This window comes from Acinonyx jubatus, chromosome X (assembly GCF_027475565.1).
Source record: "Acinonyx jubatus isolate Ajub_Pintada_27869175 chromosome X, VMU_Ajub_asm_v1.0, whole genome shotgun sequence".
Taxonomy (NCBI): Eukaryota; Metazoa; Chordata; class Mammalia; order Carnivora; family Felidae; genus Acinonyx; species Acinonyx jubatus.
The window spans coordinates 90,632,184-90,652,812 of NC_069389.1; positions in this window are offsets into that span (position 1 = coordinate 90,632,184).

The following is a 20,629-nucleotide window of genomic DNA, read 5'->3' on the forward strand; positions in this document are numbered from 1 at the left end:
TGATAGTTGGCTATATTCTTAGTACTTTCACATTCTTTTCCTCCCACTATTCAAATTCTGTGCTTACGAAGAGTCTACCAAGTTTGTTCCAAAAGTTATTTATGCCAGTTTTATATGTTAATATATTAGGTGATTTAAGGAAATGCTATGTAAAGTGATGAAGTATAAATGCAAAAAAGAGCTGTTCTTTCTATGAAAACGAAGTTCAGTGCTTTGGAAACTACTATTAAAAGTGTGTCTGTGGGGCGCCTGGGTGGCTTAGTCGGTTAAGCGGCCGACTTCGGTTCAGGTCACAATCTCGCGGTCTGTGAGTTCGAGCCCCGCATCGGGCTCTGTGCTGACAGCTCAGAGCCTGGAGCCTGTTTTGGATTCTGTGTCTCCCTCTCTCTGACCCTCCCCCATTCATGCTCTCTCTCTCTCTCTGTCTCAAAAATAAAGAAACGTTAAAAAAAAATAAAAAAAAAATACAAGTGTGTCTGTAACACAGAGATCAATGGAACAGAACAGAAAACTCAGAAATGAACTCACACCTATATGGTCAATTATTCTTCAGTAAAGCAGAATAGAACATGCAATGGAAAAACAACAGTCTCTTCAACAAATGGTGTTGGGAGGACTGGACAGCTACATGCAAAAGAATGAAACTGGACCACTTTTTTACACCATACACAAAAGCACATTCAAAATGGATGAAAGACCTAAACGCGAGACAAGAAACCATCAAAATCCTAGAGGAGAACACAGGCAATAACTTCTTTGACATCAGCCACAGCAACTTCTGACTAGATATGTCTCCTGATGCAAGGGAAACAAAAGCAAAAATAAACTATTGGGACGTCATCAAGATAAACGTCTTCTCCATAGCAAAGGAAACAATTGGCAAAGTTAAAAGGCAGCCTACTGAATGGTAGAAGGTATTTGCAAATGGCATATCTGATAAAGGGTTAGTATCCCAAACCTATAAAGCACTTATCAAACTCAACACCCCTAAAATACATAATCCAGTTAAAAACATGGGCAGAAGACACAAATAGACATTTTTCCAAAGAAGACAGACATCCAGATGGCTAACAGAATCATGAAAATGTGCTTGATATCACGCGTCATCAGGGAAATACAAATCAAAACTACAACAACTACCTAAAAAATAACTACAAAAACTACCACCTCACACCTGTCAGAATGGCTAAAATTAACAACACAGGACACAAGTGTGGGCGAGGATGCGGAGAAAGGGGAACCTCTTACACCATTGGTGGGAATGCAAACTGGCGCAGCCGCTCTGGAAAACAGTATGGAGGTTCCTCAAAGCGTTAAAAATAGAACTACCCTACAATCCAGCAATTGTACTACTAGGTACAATTTACCTTTTACCCAAAAGGTACAAAAATGACTCCAAGGGATACATGCACCCTGATGTTTATCGCAGCACCGTCACCGATAACCAAATTATGGAAAGAGCCCAAATGTACGTCGACGGACGAATGGATAAAGAAGTGGTATATAAACATACAATAGAATATTACTCAGCCATCAAAAAAGAATGATGATGCCATGGACGGAGCTAGGGAGTATTATGACAAATGAAATAAATCAGTCAGAGAAAGACGTAATACCACATCATTTCACTCATATGTGGAATTTAAGGAACAAAACAAATGAACACAGGGGGGAGAAAAGGCAAACGAAAAAAGAGACTCGTAAGTCTATTAAGAAACTGATGGTTACTGGAGGGGAGGGGAGGGGGGTGGGGTAAACAGGTGATGGGGACTAAGGAGAACACTTCTTGTGAGGAGGACCGGGTGTTGTATGTAAGGGATGAATCACTAAATTCTACACCTGAAACTAATATTGCACTCTGTTAATTAGCTGGAATTTAAATAAAAACTTGGAAAAAATAAAAATAGATATCTATGTAAGTAAAAAAATGTGTGTCTCTAAACATTGCTTTTGAACTTGATGTGGATGAGACTGCAAATATAGGCAAAACTCCATGAACGTTGAAAGGTTTTTGAACTCAGATTTCTTGCCAGTTCTTTAGGTCTTTAAGGAAACTCAAAAAAAATTGTAGAAAAATGAATTATATGGTATAGTTTACATCGGAAAGATAATGTGGAGTTCAGACTACTGATATTGTAGGGGGTATAGCTCAGGGGCAGAGCATTTGACCGCAGACTACTGATTTTGTAAACTCAAAGCAAAGACCCTATGTAAAAAAGGGCAAATGTACATTTTATGTCTTAACCTTTTATGGCACATGTTCATCATCTTTATGTTTCCACACTTTAGAACACCTAAAAAAAGTTGTACCACAATGTCACAGAACAACAACAACGAAAAAACGGTTTATCTGTGCCCCTTGATGTGTGGTTAGCCACGAAACGTTCATTTTCTTTTCTTTTTAAATTTTTTAAATGTTTGTTTATTTTTGAGAGAGACAGTATGGGGGGGGGGCAGAGAGAGAGGGAGACACAGAATCCGAAGCAGGATTCAGGCTCTGAGCTGCCAGCACAGAGCTTGGCTCGGGGCTCGAACTCATGAACTGTGAGATCATGACTTGAGCTGAAGTCGGACGCTTAACTGACTGAGCCACCCCGGCACCCCTGTGAAACGTTCATTTTCAAACAGTCTCCTGGAGAATTGCTAGATATATATTTTTTTGGTCTCTCCGATCAACAGGAGTTTAATAACATGAAATATATGCTTTCTAAAATGGAGAAGTCATGCGAATAAATATGGTGTTCAATTATCATTGTCCGACTCCATTGTTCCCCTATTAGTGTTTCATTACTTTAAGTTAACTTGGCATGATGATAATAGTTAAAAGCCTATGTAGAAAGCTTCGTAATCATTTGAACAGTAGCTAGCATTTGTGGAGGCTTTACTACATGCCAGTCACCTTGCTAAGTGCTTCATGGGAATAAGCCCATTTAATTTGCGCAGCTCTGAAACTAACTCCCAGTTATAAGACATGCTATCATCCAGTAGCCTATCATACCCACTTTTGTGTCAAATACGTATCATAACGAAGCATCTCGGTGCCTCGTTCCAAAGCGAGTAACGCAGCATAATATGAAAAGCCTGCTGCTTCTGAGAGGAAAACAGTGCAGAGTAATGAAAGCCCTTCGGTTTAAAACGTGGAGCAAATTCCGAAGATTAATCTCTTCTTTACTCAAGTGCATGGAGCAATCAAATTGAAAACTAAAGGTAAAATTAAGGAAATGTGTTTCGCTGAAGGATAATGATAGTTCCATGACCGATCCATCGAGTCATGTATTATTGTCACTGCTGATGTAATTCGTTTTGACTTAAGCATATGTAATAAAGTTTACATCCTGTAAGAGATCATTTCCCCTAAAGTCACAACACATTACATTCACTGTATTAGTTTAATTTCTACGGAGATCCGGCTTTTCCCCAAAGAAACATTTAAAAGTACCTGAACAAGGAAAGTCTTGGCCAGCCCTTCACATCCACTCTTATTTAAACTTAAAAAAACAAAACAAAACAAACCCCAAAACTCTAAAAGGGTAGGTACCTTATTCTTTCCAATGTACTGATACGCAGAGTGAGACTGGGAGAATATAGGACGCTTGCATCAGCACCCGTGATAAATGTGGAAATCTAACGAAACAGAATGTCGAATAGGACTTCTCTTATTGCCATGAGGTGGTCCACCAGAACCCCCAGCTGAAAACTCGTGGGGGAAAAAAAATGATACGAAGTCACTAAGCATCTTTTTCTAAAAGGAGCCTCCATCAAGAGGCCCCCGAATTAGGTCCAGATGTCACACTGAATGTGTCCCAACTCGTTCTTCCCATAGCCAGCCACCGCCCGCCTGCTTCACCCGGTATAATGAGAGAGCAGGAAGCTCGTGGGCTGTCGAGTGACTCCACTGCCTCCTAGTGGAGACGGCGTGCCATTTTCTTCTGGAAACCAAATAGTGTGGCATGCCAAGGAAACGCGTTCGTGACGTTTGGGATGCATGTGAAAAGAGTAGAGGGGCATTGCATTCTTGGGCCAATTTGTTTTTCTTTTTCAGGACTCTTTTGGCTAGTCAAGGCCCCTGCCATTCCTTATGAATCAGAGGATCAGCATTTCCCAAGATTAATCTCTTCTTTACTCAAGTGCATGGAACAATCGAATTGAAAACGAAAGAGAAAATTAAGGAAAGTGCTAGAAAGGGGCTGTTTGAATTTTGATAGGGAGGTGCACTGTATCTGAAGATCTCTTGCAGCAGTATTGATATTTTAACTCTTCTTGCTCCAGTTCCATAAAATGTAGAGTAGATTGCTTATTTGAAATCTTTCTTTTCTAACGTAGGCATTAATTGCTGTAAATGTTTTGCTGAGCAACGCTTTCACTGCACCTCAGAAGTTTGGGTATGTTGTGTTTTCATTTTCACTCATCTCTAAATACTTTCTAATCTGCTTTGTGATTTTTTTTTTTTAAGTTTATCTTGAGAAAGAGAGAGAACGTGCGAGCAAGGGAGGGGCTGAGAGAGAGAGAGAGGGAGAGGATCCCAAGCAGGCTCCGTGCCATCCGCACAGAGCCTGACACGGGGCTTGCGCTCAGGGACCCTGAGATCATGACCTGCGCCAAAATCAAGAATGGGATGCGTTGCGATTTTTTTGTTGTTGACCCGTTGGCTGTTGAATGTGTTGTTTAAGGGCCACGTGTTAGTGAAATTTACGGGGTTTTGTTATTGTTGTTATTGATTTCTATCTTCATTTCATTGGGGTCGACAAGACATTTTGCATGGTTTCAATAGTATAAAATGTACTGTGATTTCAATAGTATAAAATGTACTATAAAATGATTTCAATAGTATAAAATGTATGGGCCTGGAGGATTTTCTATTTGCACTCAAGAAGGATGTGTGTTCTGTTATTTTGTGGGGGGGAGTGTTCTCTATATGTCTATTATGTCTAGTTAGCTTAGTTTTGTTTTTGTCCTCTGTATTCTTGTTGCTCTTCTGACTAGATAATCTATCGATTACTGAAAGTGGAGTATTGAAGTCTACAAGTATTATTTTAAAACTATCTCTCCCTTCAAATCTGGCAGTGTTCACTTCCTATATTGTGTGGCTCTGTTTTAAAATACGTTTATTGTTATTGTTTATTGTTATTATATGTTATTGCTCTAAAATATGTTTAAAATATTGTTGTATCTCCTAATGAATTGACCCTTTTCTCAATGTGTAATATTTTTGTGTCTTATGACAATATTTGACTTCAAGTCCATTTTTTTCTGATATTAATATAAATACCCATCTCTCTTTTAGTTGCCATTTGCTTGGAGTATCTTTTTTCCATCTTTTTGCTTTCAACATATTTCTGCCTTTTCATCTAGAGAGTGAGTCTCCTGGGGCGCCTGGGTGGCTCAGTCGATTAAGCTTAAGCGTCTGACTCTCAATTTCAGCTCAGATCATGATCTCATGCTTAGTGAGTTTGAGCCCTGCATCAGGCTCCGCGCTGACAGTGCAGAGCTTCCTCGGGATTCTCTCTCGCTCACTCTCACTTTGCCCCTCCCTTGCTTGCAGGCACTCTCTCCCACAATAAATAAACTTAAAAAAATTAAGGGTCTCTTGTAGAGAGCATATTATTGAATCATTCTGGTCAAATCTGACTTTTGATTGGAGAGGTTAATTTACTTACACTCAAAATAATTACTGACAAAAAAGGACTTAATTACTTTCTTTTGGCTGTTTGTTTTCAAAATGTCTTCTACTTTTCTCCCCCCACTGACTCCATTTTTCCATTTTTTTCTCCCCCACTGACTTCTTTTGTGCTTCGTTGATTTTTGTAGTGACATGTTTCGATTCCCTTCCCTTCTGTTTATATTGGGTTAGGTCTTTTCTTAGTGGATACCATGGGAATTATAATTAAGATGGTAAAGTTATAACAATCTACCTTGAATAGATACCCAATTACCTTCCATAACATACAAAAACTCTAGTCCTCTTCTCCTTGGGTTGGCCGCCTGCCCAGTCAGCTACACCTCTGCGCACCCCACCTCTCCACTCTTGGGTCCTCAGCCTTGCATCCAGGGGGTGTCCCCAACCCCCCACCCAGAGGGGTGCTGGGCAGGACTCAGCCCCAGGTCTGTCCCCACCAGGGGTGTGGCAGCAGCTGTTCCATGCACACACACCCCAGCCGTCACCCCGGTACTCCTGCCTGGGGAAGAGGCTGTCAGCCAGGCTGCCCTGGTGGGCATTTTGTGTTCAGAAATAAATAGTCTATCCTGGGGAGGGAGATTCTGGTCCTATGCAACTCCCTCCCTCTCCGTTCCATTGTCGCTTTGACAAGTTGCTTCTTCACATATTATGTGACAAAGAACTTAGATTTATACTTATTTTTATGCGTTTGGCTTTTTAAAAATTAATTTATTTAAATTCAAGTTAGTTAACGTATAGTGTAGTATCGGTCACAGGTATAGAATCTAGCGATTCATCACTTACATATAACGCCCAGTGCTCATCACAGGTGCCCTCCTTAATGCCCACTGTCTTTTTAGCCCATCCTCCCACCCACCCCCCCCCTCCAGCAACCGTCAGTTTGTTCTCTATGTTCAAGAGTCCCCTATCATTTGCCTCCCTCTCTGTTTTTGTCTTATTTTTATGCATTTGTCCCTTAAATCATGTAGAAAATAAAAAATTGTGGTTATAAGTTAAAAATACAATAATATTGGCTTTTATCTCTCAGCTGTTGTTTATCTGAGGATATCTTAATTGCTCCTTCGTTTTTGAAAGATAGTCTTACTGAATATAGAATTGAGTGACAGTTTCCACACCCGCCCCCCCCCCCCCCCGCTATCATCTGCCCTCCGTGCTTTCTGATGAGAAATTAGCTGATAATCACATTGCAAATCGCTTGTATACGATTCTCTCTGATTGGATTTCAGCACATTGATTATAATATAGCCTAGTGTGGATCTCTTTTAGTTTATCCTTCTTGGGGCTTATTGGTTACCTGGATAATTTCAATACTCCTATCTTCAAGGTCACTGATTTTTTTTTTTTCTTCCTGCTCAAATTTGCTTGTGAATTCCTCCGGTGAAATTTTCCCTTCAGTTATTTCACTTTTCAGCTGCAGAATTTCTGTGTTTATAACTTCTATCTCTTTATTGATATCACAGTTTTCTTCATAAGTAATTTTCCTCAATTCTTTTAATTCTTTGTTCGTGGTCTCCTTTGGCTTTGAGCATATTTAATAAGGCAGCAGGTTTAAGGTCTTTCTCTAAGTAAGTCCTATACTTGTGCTCAGGAACGGTTTCTGTCAGCTTATTATTATTTTTTTCTCTGGGTCATAATTTCCCATTTATTTGTATGCTTTGTGATTTTGTTGTTGTTGTTGAAACTCAGCATTTCAATATTGTAATGTGAGGGGCGCCTGAGTGGCTCAGTCGGTTGAGCATCAGACTTCGGCTCAGGTCATGATCCCGCAGTTTGTGGGTTTGAGCCCAGCGTCGGGCTCTGTGCTGACCCTGGAGCCTGCTTCGGATTCTGCCCCCCCTCTCTCTGCCCCTCCCCCACTCATGTTGCGTCTCTCTGTCTCTCAAAAATGAATAAACATTAAAAAAAATTTAAATATTGTACTGTGATAACTCGGGGAATCAGATTCTCCCACTTCCCGAGACTTAGCTGTTCCTGATTGTTAAAAGGTTATGATCATCTATTTGGTTCGTTAGCTTTCCAGATTCTTTCTAGAAAGACTCTATTGCTTGTCATGTGTGGTCGCTAAAGCTTCTGTTCTTTTATCTTGTGTTCAGCTAGTGCTTTGATAAAAATGTCCTTCAACACAGGATTAGAAACAAACAAGAAGACGTGCACGCCAAATAGCGTGTCTCTTAGACTTTGCAGTGTCTCTGTTCTGGGTCTGTTTGTCACTGTGTCTTAGCCTTCATTTCCTCCTTGCCCTGCGCCTGGAGATCAGCCAGAGGGAAAAGCTTGGGCTTTTCTCATGTCTTTTCAGAGCAGGCATCCTGTGCTAGGCATGCATATAGCTTTCTTAATTCCCTAGAGGAGCCTCACGTTTTTGAGCACCCTCATTTCCTAAAGAAAGTCTCGCCTTAGCTTTTCCTCCTAGGCTTTAGACAGTCTCTTGTATGTCTCAACCATAATTGTTTAGCTAGGCAGCTGCTGGCTTTTTATTCTCCTTATGAGATTTTCAAACAATACCTGATGCTTTTCCGCCCAGAGTGAGTTCCAAGTTGGGCAGGACAAAGAAGAATGCCTTGTCTTAGACTTCAGGTAGTCCTCAAACTGATCAAACTGATTAAAACAGACAAGCACAGTAATTTATCAGTGTGATCTGTTCTACTCCTTTCGAAATAAGAGACCAGGGTCACACCATGGGAATGTAGTCTGTCATCACCAAGACTATTTCTGAGCCAGGGAGGGTGTGGGACAGAGGCAAGTAAAAACCTCCACAGAGCTTTCCCACCAGTTTTTTTTTTCATATTTATTAATTTTTGAGAGAGAGAGAAACAGAGCATGAGCAGGGGAGGGGCAGAGAGAGAGGGAGACACAGCATCCGAAGCAGGCTCCAGGCTCCGAGCTGTCAGCACAGAGCCCGACGCGGAACTTGAACCCACGAATTATGAGATCGTGACCTGAGCCGAAAGCGGACACTTAATCAACTGAGCCACCCAGGCACCCCTCCCACCATTTTTAAGTTGCCTTTTTCTTGATTCAGTGTTCACTTGGTTGCGGTAAACCCTTGACTATTTTCCAGGAATCTGACAAAGTTGTTTCTGAAGACATCTGCTTGTTTTTTAATATTTCTGTGGAAGGACAGACATTTGGAGAAAAACTTCTCTACCAGTTCACTTATGTGACTCTTATTATTTTTTTTTTATATATTCTCTTTTTTTCTCATTATAACTCTTCTTTCCTTGCAGACTCCAATTATGTGTATTTGGAAGTAATGAGAGTATGTCAGTTATTGATAGGTGGGTACAAATCTCCAGCTATATTTGTGTATGTATCTATTACTTCCTTTATGCTGTTTGATATTGTACCATATTCTCTGTGACTCTGTTAAATTTTTGTTTATTTATTTATTTATTTATTTATTTATTTTAGAATGTGAGTGCGGGGAGGGGCAGAGGGGGAGAGAGAAAGAATCTGGAGCAGGTTCCAACCTGGGGCTCGATCCCGTGACCCTTGGGATCATGACCTGAGCCAAAATCCAAAGTCAGATGCTGAAGCAACTGAGCTACCCAGGCACCTCTGTTATCTTTTTTTTCAAGAAATCTTTATCATTTTCCTTCTTTCTTTCTGAAGAAATTGCTATTGACCTGTATCCAGGTTCACTTTTTTCCTCCCGTCGCCCATCTATGATTAAGCAAGAGAGTAAAATTTACAGTTCATGCATTCTGCATTGCTTTCCTAAAGTTTCCTTTGGATTCTTATGTATAGTTTTCATTTCTCTACTAAGCTTCCCTTTTACTCGTTGATACCATGTTTTTCCTTAATTATTTGACTCACATTTTCTTTAATATTTTGGATGTATTTTTAATGACCTATTGATTGATTGATTGATTTACTGTCTACTAAAATCCAACATCTAGACCACTTTAGAGTTGATTTTTATTAACTGCTTTATTCTTGACAACAGGACACGTTTTTGGTCTTAACGTCTGGTGTTGCTTGCACCATAATAACCTTTGTGATTGTTGTGTTGTGTATACCCTGAGCACACCCTCCATCTTACAAAGAACCAAATAACTGTATAATCCCCATGAGTTTCGGCGGGCTTGGTTTTGCACGTTTTCAAGGCAAGTTTGTAAAAAAAAAAAAACAAACCAAAACCCAAAGTATTCTCAGAACCCCGATAACACAGTAGAACTCAACCTCTAAACTCTTTTCACCTAGAATTTTCTAAGGCCTTGATTTTGAGCCTTGTTATTGTGATCCTTCATGAGACCTTACTCTAGAACAGGGATCAGCAAACACACGGACCTGTTTTTCTCTACTAAGAATATTTTTTTTAATGTTTTTAGAGGGCTTTTTAAAAGAAGGCAAAATGAGAAGAAAAGCAGCAGAAGGAGAATGAAAAAGAGGAGTAAGAGAGCTTATGTGGGCCTCCAAACCTAAAATATTTACTACCCAGACATCTACAGAAACATTTTGCCAATCCTTTGCTCGAGAACATGGTCCTTCCTCGTAAGGCACAGTCTTTGTGGATGTCTCAGTTGGATGCTATAGTTACCAGCATTAGTGCTAAGCAGAGAGCTCCTCTCTGGTATGCCAGAAATGCCAAGTTCTCCATCACTAAGTAACTCAGTAGCAACACCGCTCCGGTCGCGTCGCGGTCGCGATCCGACAGCAGCCACACTGTGTCTTATCATTCACAGCCCGGCTCTCAGCCAGGGACCTGCAGGGGACGTTCAGGTAGACTCAGAGCCCCCTCTGCATAGCACCCTTGTCTCTGATAACCTGCTGCACAGAGTGCAGTTACCCTGAACTCTGATCTCTGTCTTTTAATTCAGCTGGACTGCTGGATTCTGCTTGGGTTCCAGCCCATACACGTACCTGGAACATAGTGACCAGCAGAGAAGTGATAGTTATGTTAACCAAAAACTCATTAAACTCTTAAAACAACATTATGAGTTAGGTATCATTCTCCCCATTTGGCAGATGGAGCAAATGAGGCTCAAAGAGTTTAAGCCACTTTCCATAAGTCACAGAAAATGGTTCTTTTCATGAAAACAATATGAAATAATATATGTGTCTGAAATATAAAAGGCGATGCACCAAATTAGTACCATTCTATAGACATTCCAAAACAGAAAAATTTTCAGAGTTTGAAACAGTGCATATTAACCTTGGTAGCATTTAATTATGGACTAATTGCTGTAGTTGTTTGAGTACGCTAAATAAATGCTAAGTATCTATATAAAATCACATACAACCACATTGAATAGTTAATAAAATGAAAGTTATGCAACAGTTCATTTTCAAAAAGCAGTCATGCTAATTGAATGACAGGTGAATAACAGAATAAGAAAATATTTTAGCTCTATGAACAATCATTTTGAAAACACAAAATGTGATACTCAGTAAATGAGAATTGAAATGGTTTGCTACAGGGGCGCCTGGGTGTCTCAGTCCGTTAAGCGTCCGACTTGGGCTCAGGTCATGAGCAGCACCTGGTTCGTGGGTTCAAACCCCACGTCAGGCTCTGTGCTCACCGCTCAGAGCCTGGAGCCTGCTTTGGATCCTGTGTCTCCTTCTCTCTCTGCTGCTCCCTGCTCTCACTCTGTCTGGCTGTCTCTCTCTCTCAAAAATAAATAACGATTAAATTATTTTAATTTTTTAAAAATGTTTATTTATTTTTGAGAGAGACAGAATGCGAGTGGGTTAGGGGCAGAGAGAGAAGGAGACACAGGATCCGAAGAAGGATCCAGGCTCCGAGCGGTCAGCACAGGCCCGACGCGGGGCTGGAACTCACGAGCTGTGAGATCATGACCTGAGCTGAAGTCAGACGCTCAACCGACTGAGCCACCCAGGTGCCCGCGATTAAAATTGTTTTAAAGGTACTACTACTCTTTTACCAAAGTTCAAGGTTTGGCATTCGGCTTGCTTTCATTATAGTAAGGTCAAATTTATAAATAGCCAGGCTCTTTTTGTGTGTGATTGCATGTGTAGACACATTTGGGATAGGGTGGGAGCAAGGAGGAGTTCAATCGCGGGGGTAAGAGTATAATGCTGTTGTGATTTAAATTAATTGTATCTTTAAAAAATAATTGGAGTCATTTAAGTAGTACTATATTTTAATTTAATTAAGTTGCTTCGAATCTCTGCTGGACCTAAAAGGACTTGCTTTAAAGTTGAAATAAAAGAAATGAGAGTTCGGTTTAACAGGGCCTTTAACAACCAAGAAATAAATCTGTCCTCAACACAACCCCCGAATCTCTCAATTAATTAGTTTTTTAAAATTAATTAGTTTTAATCTCTCTGGAATTACGGTGATCAAAATATAATGGTTTGCAAATATATAGTTCACTCTAGCATGTACTCAGAAGGCGAGGAAACCTATAAATGTTGACATGAGATTTATGCTCTACAGATAGACCAGTTACATAGGGGAGGGAGGTAAAGTCGGGTTTATTACTGTTACCTGAGCTTTTAGTCCTATTGCTAACTCCAGTGCTATTAATTTAGGTATAATGTCAGAAGGGACCAGAGGTGCCCTGAGATCTTTGACTTCTTGGGAATAAGGTTTATGTTCCAAAGGCCTATTATGTGCGGCCCTGTGGAGACTGTACAAGCTAATAGAGGAACAATAACTTGAGAAATCTAAGACCAGGTAATCTATGTGCTTGTACAGGCTCATTCTCATCAGAAAAAAAAAAAGATTAATGTCATTTGTGCAGATTACATTTGTCACAGTCCCATCTACCTGGTCCAACTCTGCCAACGAAATTTCCACATGACACACACCGAACCGTGGGAAGGGGATTTTCTAGAGGCACCGAAGTTGCAATAGCCCCACACAGTGTGACCCCAAACCGTTTGAGAACCATCAGTGATCAGCAATTAGCTTGCCGATGACGGCAAGCGAATCATTTTTATGGCTTTAGAGATAAATCTCTAGGTTGGTTAACATAAAAATAATGGATTTCCCCAGATCTTCCCTATTCTCAGCCCTGCTTAAGTCAACATTTCTTTGAAAATTTGAAAAGAGCTATGTCTTCTTTCTGCAGAGAAATCTATACATGGACATATATAGCATTTTGTACACAATTTCAAGGCATTCGCATGCTCCATTAAACCCATCATGACACTGAAACACCACATTAAAAAGCCCTGCTTTAGAATTGTCAGTGGGAGGAAAGGGGAATTGAAAATGAAGACCCCACTGAAAGGGAAGTGTTTTGTTTTATTTTTTTAAATGAGACAAGAAATTTTGCCAAGAGGTGGCAAATCTCTATCATACGTTATTTCTTTCCTCCCATGAAATTCCGCAAAAACAATATAATTTTTATTGCTCTGGACCCAGGAACCAGGCTATGCTCTTACTATGTAATGATAAATGCCCAGGAGAAAACGAAGGGTGTTGTTGTGTAACGGTCCGTTAGGAGAAGCAGTCCATCATGGCATCTGAGCAGCTCTGCATATTCTCAGTGGGTATTGATCACTCTTTGCCTGGACCATTTCTTGAGGTTGTGTTTGCAAAGAAATGCTGAAGGATGGGGTATTAGCCCCTTCCCAAGAGCAAGTTTGCTATGCTTTTTGAATCCTCTAAGCTTCACATTACTCTCCCGTAACACAACCCACTATATGGATACGCATCTATTATGGGCCCTGTGGGTTGCCCCAGTGGGACATGGGCCCATGGGGGTACTACACAAACCAAGATGAAGCTCTCCTGACTCCTTTTGCTGTGACTGATAAAGTCCTTTGTCTCTCACCTAGTCAGCTAGTTAGCTTCCAAGTACGGTAAGTCAGGCTCTGCACGGTTTCTGACCCAAAGTATGCCAACACTTGGTGGCCAAAAAGAATAGCCCTTTGTTACAGCTCATGGTTTTTCTGTGTTAGGAATTCCAGCAATGCTTGGCTGACTGATTCATCTGCTCCACATGTATCAACCAGGGTCACTCAGCGGCATTCAGCTGATGGCTGAGAAGGCTTGAAGGATCCAAGAAAAATTCATTCATTTGCCTGATGCAAATGACAGTGACATCTAGAAGATTGAATTCTCCCGGGACTGTCTCCCGGTAGTCCCAGGGTCCCTGCACTTGATTTCTCCAGCACAGTAGTCCCAGACCAGCAGATTTCTTATATGGTGGCTCTGGGTTTCAAGAATAAATGCCCCCAGAGACCTAGGTAGAAGCTGCAGGAAATTTTACGGCCTAACCCCAAAAGTCCCAGAAATTCACTTCTTTCAACTTCTATTAGTCAAACCAGCTCAGTATTCATAGGAGGGGAATTAGGCCCTAAATCTCAGTGGGAGGACTGTTAAAAAATTGGTATTTATTTTTAAACTGCCACAGTAGGTACTCAGTAAGGATTACTTGTGGGTTTTTTTTCCCCCAAACCTCTGAGCCTATCACTTCAGTTTCTAAATAGATTCTGGGTTCACCATTATAATAGGATTTTTGCTATATCCTTTGATGATAGATAGATAGCCAGACTGAAACTGTAAATGCATCTTATTTGTCAACTCTTTAAAAATAAGTTTTTTGCATCTAAAGCTCCTTAGCGTATTTTACTGGGGGCTTGGGGTTGGTCCCACTAATGTCTTCCATAGGCGTCATCTTGTTTTTATCAATTTTAGTCAGATCAAGGCATATTCCGTTTACACTGTTAATTGAGAGGAAATTGCCTATTGTTAATGAAATTTACATTTCATTTTGTTTAGAGTTTTAGCTGTCAAATAAAAGAGTTTTATCAAAATCGTCTCGATATTTAGAATTAAGTACGTAAGCATGGTGGGTAAGGCTTGGTAGTTGAAATGTAGTCTAGTTGTTTGGTTGTTTTCTTTTTCTTCTTCTGAAAATTAAATTTTACCGCATTTAAACTATTCAATTTGAAAATAATGCAGTAAGTTATTATTTCATGAAGAATGATAGAACTAATGCATTTATTACCTTTGGGTTTATGATTAGGTGATAATGATTGTTTTGAGAGATATTCATTTATTTTCCTGACCTTTGACTGTATCTATACTCAATGGAAATTAATGGCACCATGTAGTGTGAAAGTATCTTAACCTTTTATTTTAAAATGTTTCAAGTTGTAAAGTGTTATTAAATGATTCAAAAATAATATTATTAGTGGTTCAATCAGGAAAGAATGCCAAAAAGCTCAATCTGAAAACATTCCAAGGTCTGAAATATAACAACTGATAAAAACTTAAAAGAACTGAAAGAAATTCAAAAACAGTAAAGCATTAAGAACTTAAAGGAAGAGTGCTTTTGAAATGATAGTGGTCTCAAAACACAAAAGTTAAAATATCAAAAGAAAAATAAGTCTAAAATACTAGAAAAAAAAGTTAGCAAAAAACACAGAGGCCCAATACTAAGAATGTTCCAAATATTAAAGAAAAAAAAACCTATTGTAGTACTACAGTACAACAAAATAAATATGAAAAAAAAACTCACAAAATTCTAAAATCAGTCTCTTTATACTGGTGGGTTCAACCATTTACACTCGAGGCATGCTGTCTGCAGAATACCCAGCTATTTACGCACATTTCGTGGTGCCCTAAATATCATTATGCCCATTTCTTTCTGTGTTCAACAAGGTTTATCAGAATGCAAGTCAATGTAGTTATAGGAAAAATCTAAATTCCTCTTTATGACAAAGAAGTCTTTGGTCATTTCATTCACTAGTTAAAAAAAAAAAAACAAACTAGTGTGCTTTCTGCCTGAAATGTTCCCAACACTGTTTTGCTAAGTTCCAGTCATCCTTCAGACCTCAGCAAAGAATCGCTTCCCCAAAGAGGAATTCCCTACTGGCAATCAATTAGAATTAGGTCCCTTCTATCATTCTTTTTCATGGTACTGGCTATCTCTCAGCACAATTTGTCACCAAATATACGTTCATTTTTTATTGTTCTTCCCCCCTACCTCTAGATATCAATAAACTCTTAGAAAGCAGGGATTTTGTCTTGTTCACCACCATATACTCCAGCTTCTTGAACAATCCCTACCTAGGATATAATAGGTAGCCACTCAGTAAATGTTTGTTGAACATCAAGATAGATTGAGCTAGAGGGTGCCGGGGCATCCTCTGATTCTGTTAGCAGATTGAGTCAGAGTGTAGCATCTTCTGTGTTCTAACTAGACACGACTGAAGGGGAGCGAGTCCCAAATTAATTATTTCACTTATTCAAGTCAAGAAATATTTATTGTCTCTATGTACCAAGTACTGGAGATACGTTTCAGTTAAGATAGGCCAGGATTAGCCCAAACAAGGCCTGGTCTTATTGAAGGGGATGTATGCCTGAAAAGAAAAGAGAACTGACTTGTCAGGCAGCTTCAATGGCTACGACCATTCACCCTTCCGCTCAATAAATGTTTGGCTCACTTTCCGGCTTGCAGGCAGATATACTCCCTCCCTCTCTGAGGAAGACAAACCAAAACGCTGGATTTTTTTTTTCAGGGACGTAAGCACAAAGCCTAGGATCTCTGAATAACTGCCTACCTCAGAGCCTGAGAATGGTTGGGAAAATTCTAGAGTCAGGTTACCGGCTCCTCACACATTCAGCACACTCTGGTGGGGCAAGGACAGGATAGTCTCAATTAGCACCACCGTTGGAAAGGGGAAGAATGGCAGACGTATAAAAAGCAGTGAAGGTTTTTAGCAATTCTGAAATCCCAACGGTCAGTCGTTCCCTGTTGATAGCAAATCTCTGAATTAGGGGATGATTTAAACCTGGAGGGGCGCCTAGATGGCTCAGTCAGAAGAGCATGCGACCCTTGATCTCAGGGTTGTGAGTTCGAGCCCCATGTCGGGTGTAGAAATTCCTTAAAAATAAAATCTCCAAAACAACAAACTAGAAAGAGGGAAGAGTTTCCTCAGAGCTACAGATCTTCATTCTCCCAGCTGGGATGGTCTCCCATTTCCATCATCCTCTTTGACTCCAAGGAAACCGGGCATTACGCAATATGTATGACTTCAGGCCTAGCAGCTTTTCCAGCTTACGTCTTACCCTTGGAAAGGTACAAGGGTTGCTTTAAATCTTAGGTAGACATTTATATTCCAGAGCCATGGTTTTCTTGGCAGGTACAAGTCTGAAAACATAGTAGATCTTAAACCATTTTATTGCAACCAACAACATGTTCTAAGAACCCACAGTTATTTTTCAAGATGTAATCTACAAAACAGATCTATTTGTTTGCCTTCTTTCCCCTTCCCTCTCTGTCTTCTCATAAAGACTGGAACCTTGAACCTATATCCCTTGGCTCATTTCGTAAAACTGAAAAGACTTACTGGGAATCCACACTCAAAGTCAGCTTGCCTTAATGCAATTTACTTAAGAGAAAGCATCTACTAAGTGTTATTCCTCAACAGTTTTCTCAATCTTACCTTTTTTTTTTTCAGTTGAAGGATTTTAAATTGAGAAGTAACTGTCTTTATTTCTTCAACCGTGAAAAGGATCTGAAATTCTGAACTCTGTCTCCTTACATCAGTTTTCAAATTGGCCAAATTGTCCTAAGCCAAACTCTTTCTTGTAACTCCTTCAATTTTCCAACATCCTTCTCTAGAAGTACAAGTGAATTAGGTGCATGATCTGTTTCCCCAGTTATCACAGGATAAGAGCACTGCTCCCATAATCTAGGTCACAATCTTTGTAGCTTCTAATAGTGGTTTCCCCTTTCAACCACGGAACCAATGTCAGATAGTTTATGTGTTTGCAACAGCCTCCTTCTATCCAATGTCTTGGTATTTTTTTTTTTTTTTTTTAGCTCTAGTGAAGTATATTTAACCCTTGAACAATACAGGGGTTAGGGGAGCCATCGCCCAGAAAGTCAAAAAATCTCCATATAACTTTTGACTCCCCCAAATCTTATAGCCTACTATTGACCAGAAGCTATACTGATAGCATAAGTGGTTGATTAACACATGTTCTGTATATATATTTTATACTGTATTCTTACCAAGTAAAGCAGAGGAAAGAAAATGTTATCAAGAAAATCATAAGGAAGAGAAAATACATCTGCAGTATTGTACTATAAAAGAACTACATATAAGTGGACCCGTGCAGTTCAACCTTGTGTTGATCAACCGTGTAATTGAAAAATAAACATTAGGGGTGCCTGGGTGGCTCAGTCGGTTAAGCGGCCGACTTCGGCTCAGGTCATGATCTCGCGGTCCGTGAGTTTGAGCCCCGCGTCAGGCTCTGTGCTGACAGCTCAGAGCCTGGAGCCTGTTTCAGATTCTGTGTCTCCCTCTCTCTGACCCTCCCCCATTCATGCTCTCTCTCTCTCTCTGTCTCAAAAATAAATAAATGTTAAAAAAAAATTTTAAAGAAAAATAAACATTATATATATTTAGGGCATACAACTTAATGTTTTGATACATATTTGCATGGTGAATTGATCACCACAATTCAGCTAACATATCTATCACTTCCACAGTTACCTTTTTTTTTCTTTTTTTCCTCTTTTTGTGGAAAGAGTACTTAAGATAAAACCCCTGAGAAAATATCAACTATCGTATATAATACGGTAGTATTAACTGTGCTCACCATGTTGTACATTACATCTTCAGGACTTATGATTCTGTACAATTGAAACTCAGTACCCCTTTGACCATTTCCCTCTTTCACCCTACCCCCTAGCCCCTGGCAACCAACATTCTTCTCTTCGATTCTATGACTTTGGCTATTTTAGATTTTACGTATAAGTGAGATCATACAATATTTGTCTTTATGTGTCTGGTTTATTTCACTTAGCCTAACTTTATCCATGTTGTCGCACATGGTAGGATTTCCTTCGTTTTTCTGTGTATCCAGTTTCTGTATCAGCCGGGATACGCTGGGTTATGCTGAAGTAAGGCCACCAAAATTTGATCAGCTTAACACAACCCAAGTGTATTCCTTGCTCATTCAAAGTCCTTCAGGTCCAGGTGAGTTCCTAAGGGGAGCCGTGTTCCATATGGTGGCATAGCATGCCAGATTGCTTTAATCTTGTGACCTCTTATCAACACATGCTTCCATAATTCCTAGAATCTGGAAAGGAAGAGCATGAAGAATTGCATACCGACTCTTAAATGCTTCTTTCCAGAAATGACACTTGCAATGACAGTTCATTGGCCAAAACAAACCACATCTGGATATCTAACTCTGAGGAGGGCTTGAAAGTAGAGAAGAAACCGAAAATCTTCCCGAACACTAATATCATCTATTACACAAGACAGGCCTAATGACGTGATTAGACACCAGCTAAAAGCTATATAGGAAAGCCCATGTTCAGGCTTATGTAATGCAAAGATTACTTGGTGACTTCAGTGTTCCTTTCCCTCACTAGCTCAGAGCTTATGGTGTAGTAGAGTTATAGAAGGAGGATAGTTGTTTCTGGAATATGGGGGAGGTAAAGGAATTAGATTACACTGAAATAAAGGAATGGGTGTGTGGGTGTGTGTGTGTGTGTGTGTAACTAGTACTGTGAATAAAACAGCTGAAATATATCTGTCCTCATAAAGCTTACATTCCAGTGCAGACTATATGTTCAGATCTGTGGACCCGCCAAGACAAGATTTTGGTGGTGTTTTTGTTGTTGTTGTTGTTGTTGTTGTTTTTTTTGTTTTTTTTTGTATAGAAAGTAGTTTCTAGGGAAAACAAAGACGCAGCTTTGGAAGCCAGGCAGAAAAGATTCTTCTTTTTCCATGATCAGGAAAGTTCTTGTCTGTCCTGGGAGTAGTAAGGGGATTGGAGATGACTGCTGTAGAGTGAGATTTGCATTTTCTATCACAGTAAAGAGGTATTTGTCTCTTACGTTGCTATGAATGTGCCTGAAAAAGTAGAGAAGCAGTAAAGGACTGAGAGGTCCTGAGTATTACTGACAGTATTACTGAAGAACTTAAAGGGAAGAGGTGAGGAAAGAGAAGTATAGCAATAACATTGTCACCCCTTCTCCAAATGGCTCATCTTTATTGAAAAAGTCAATCTCATTCATGCCTTGTCTTTGAACTTCCTGTATCCTCTAGCTGGAATGACACCCCTTTCCCATCCCCTAGTGAACTCCTAGTGAAGGAATTCAGGATTGCCAACCAAAATATGCTGACTTCCTCTTTTTTTTTTTAGTTTATTTATTTATTGAGAGAGAGAGAGAGAGAATGTGTGCACATGTGCACTCATGTGCAGGGGAGGGGCGGAGAGAGAGAGGAAGAGAGAGAGAATCCCAAGCAGGCTCTGCACTGTCAGCACAGAGCCCAACATGGGGCTTGATCTCACGAACCTCGAGACCACACCTGAGCCGAAATCAAGAGTCAGACACTTAAACGACTGAGCCACTCAGGCACTCCCTCCTTTATTTTTTTTTTTATTTTATTTTAAAATCAAGCCATACAATTTCCCACGAGAAAGGTGCCCTCCCTGTACCAGGAAGAGAAGAGCATCTTTATTACCAGAGACTGAGAATCAACTCTGAAATGGATCTGTACAAACAAACTTCCTAAAATAACCCTTATCTTCCGCTTATTCCCCCCCCCCACCACCATTAATCTCCTTGTCAATTACACATAATTTACCATTCCTAGCCTACACCATTTTTAGACTCACCATAGACTTACCATTTTTTTCACAAATTCATCGTTTCTTTGTGTAAAGATATGTAAGTCTGCTCTGGTCCCTTCTTTGGGACTTTATATTCTTGTGCAGACTCCCACGTACATGTAAAACTCTAATGAAACCTGTATGCTTTTTTTCCCTGTTAAACTGTCTTATATTGGTTTAATTCTTAGACTCAGCTACCGACCCTGAAAGGGTAAAAGAAAAATTTCTCCTCCCCTACACTAGCTCATTTGTGTATCCATTCTAATAAAATTTTATATGTAAATTGCCTAGTAGAGTGCTTCACATATACTAGATTTTCAATAAATATCAGTTCCTTTCAACAATGTATGAAGCAGGGGCACCTGAGTGGCTCAGTTGATTAAGTGTCCAACTCTTGA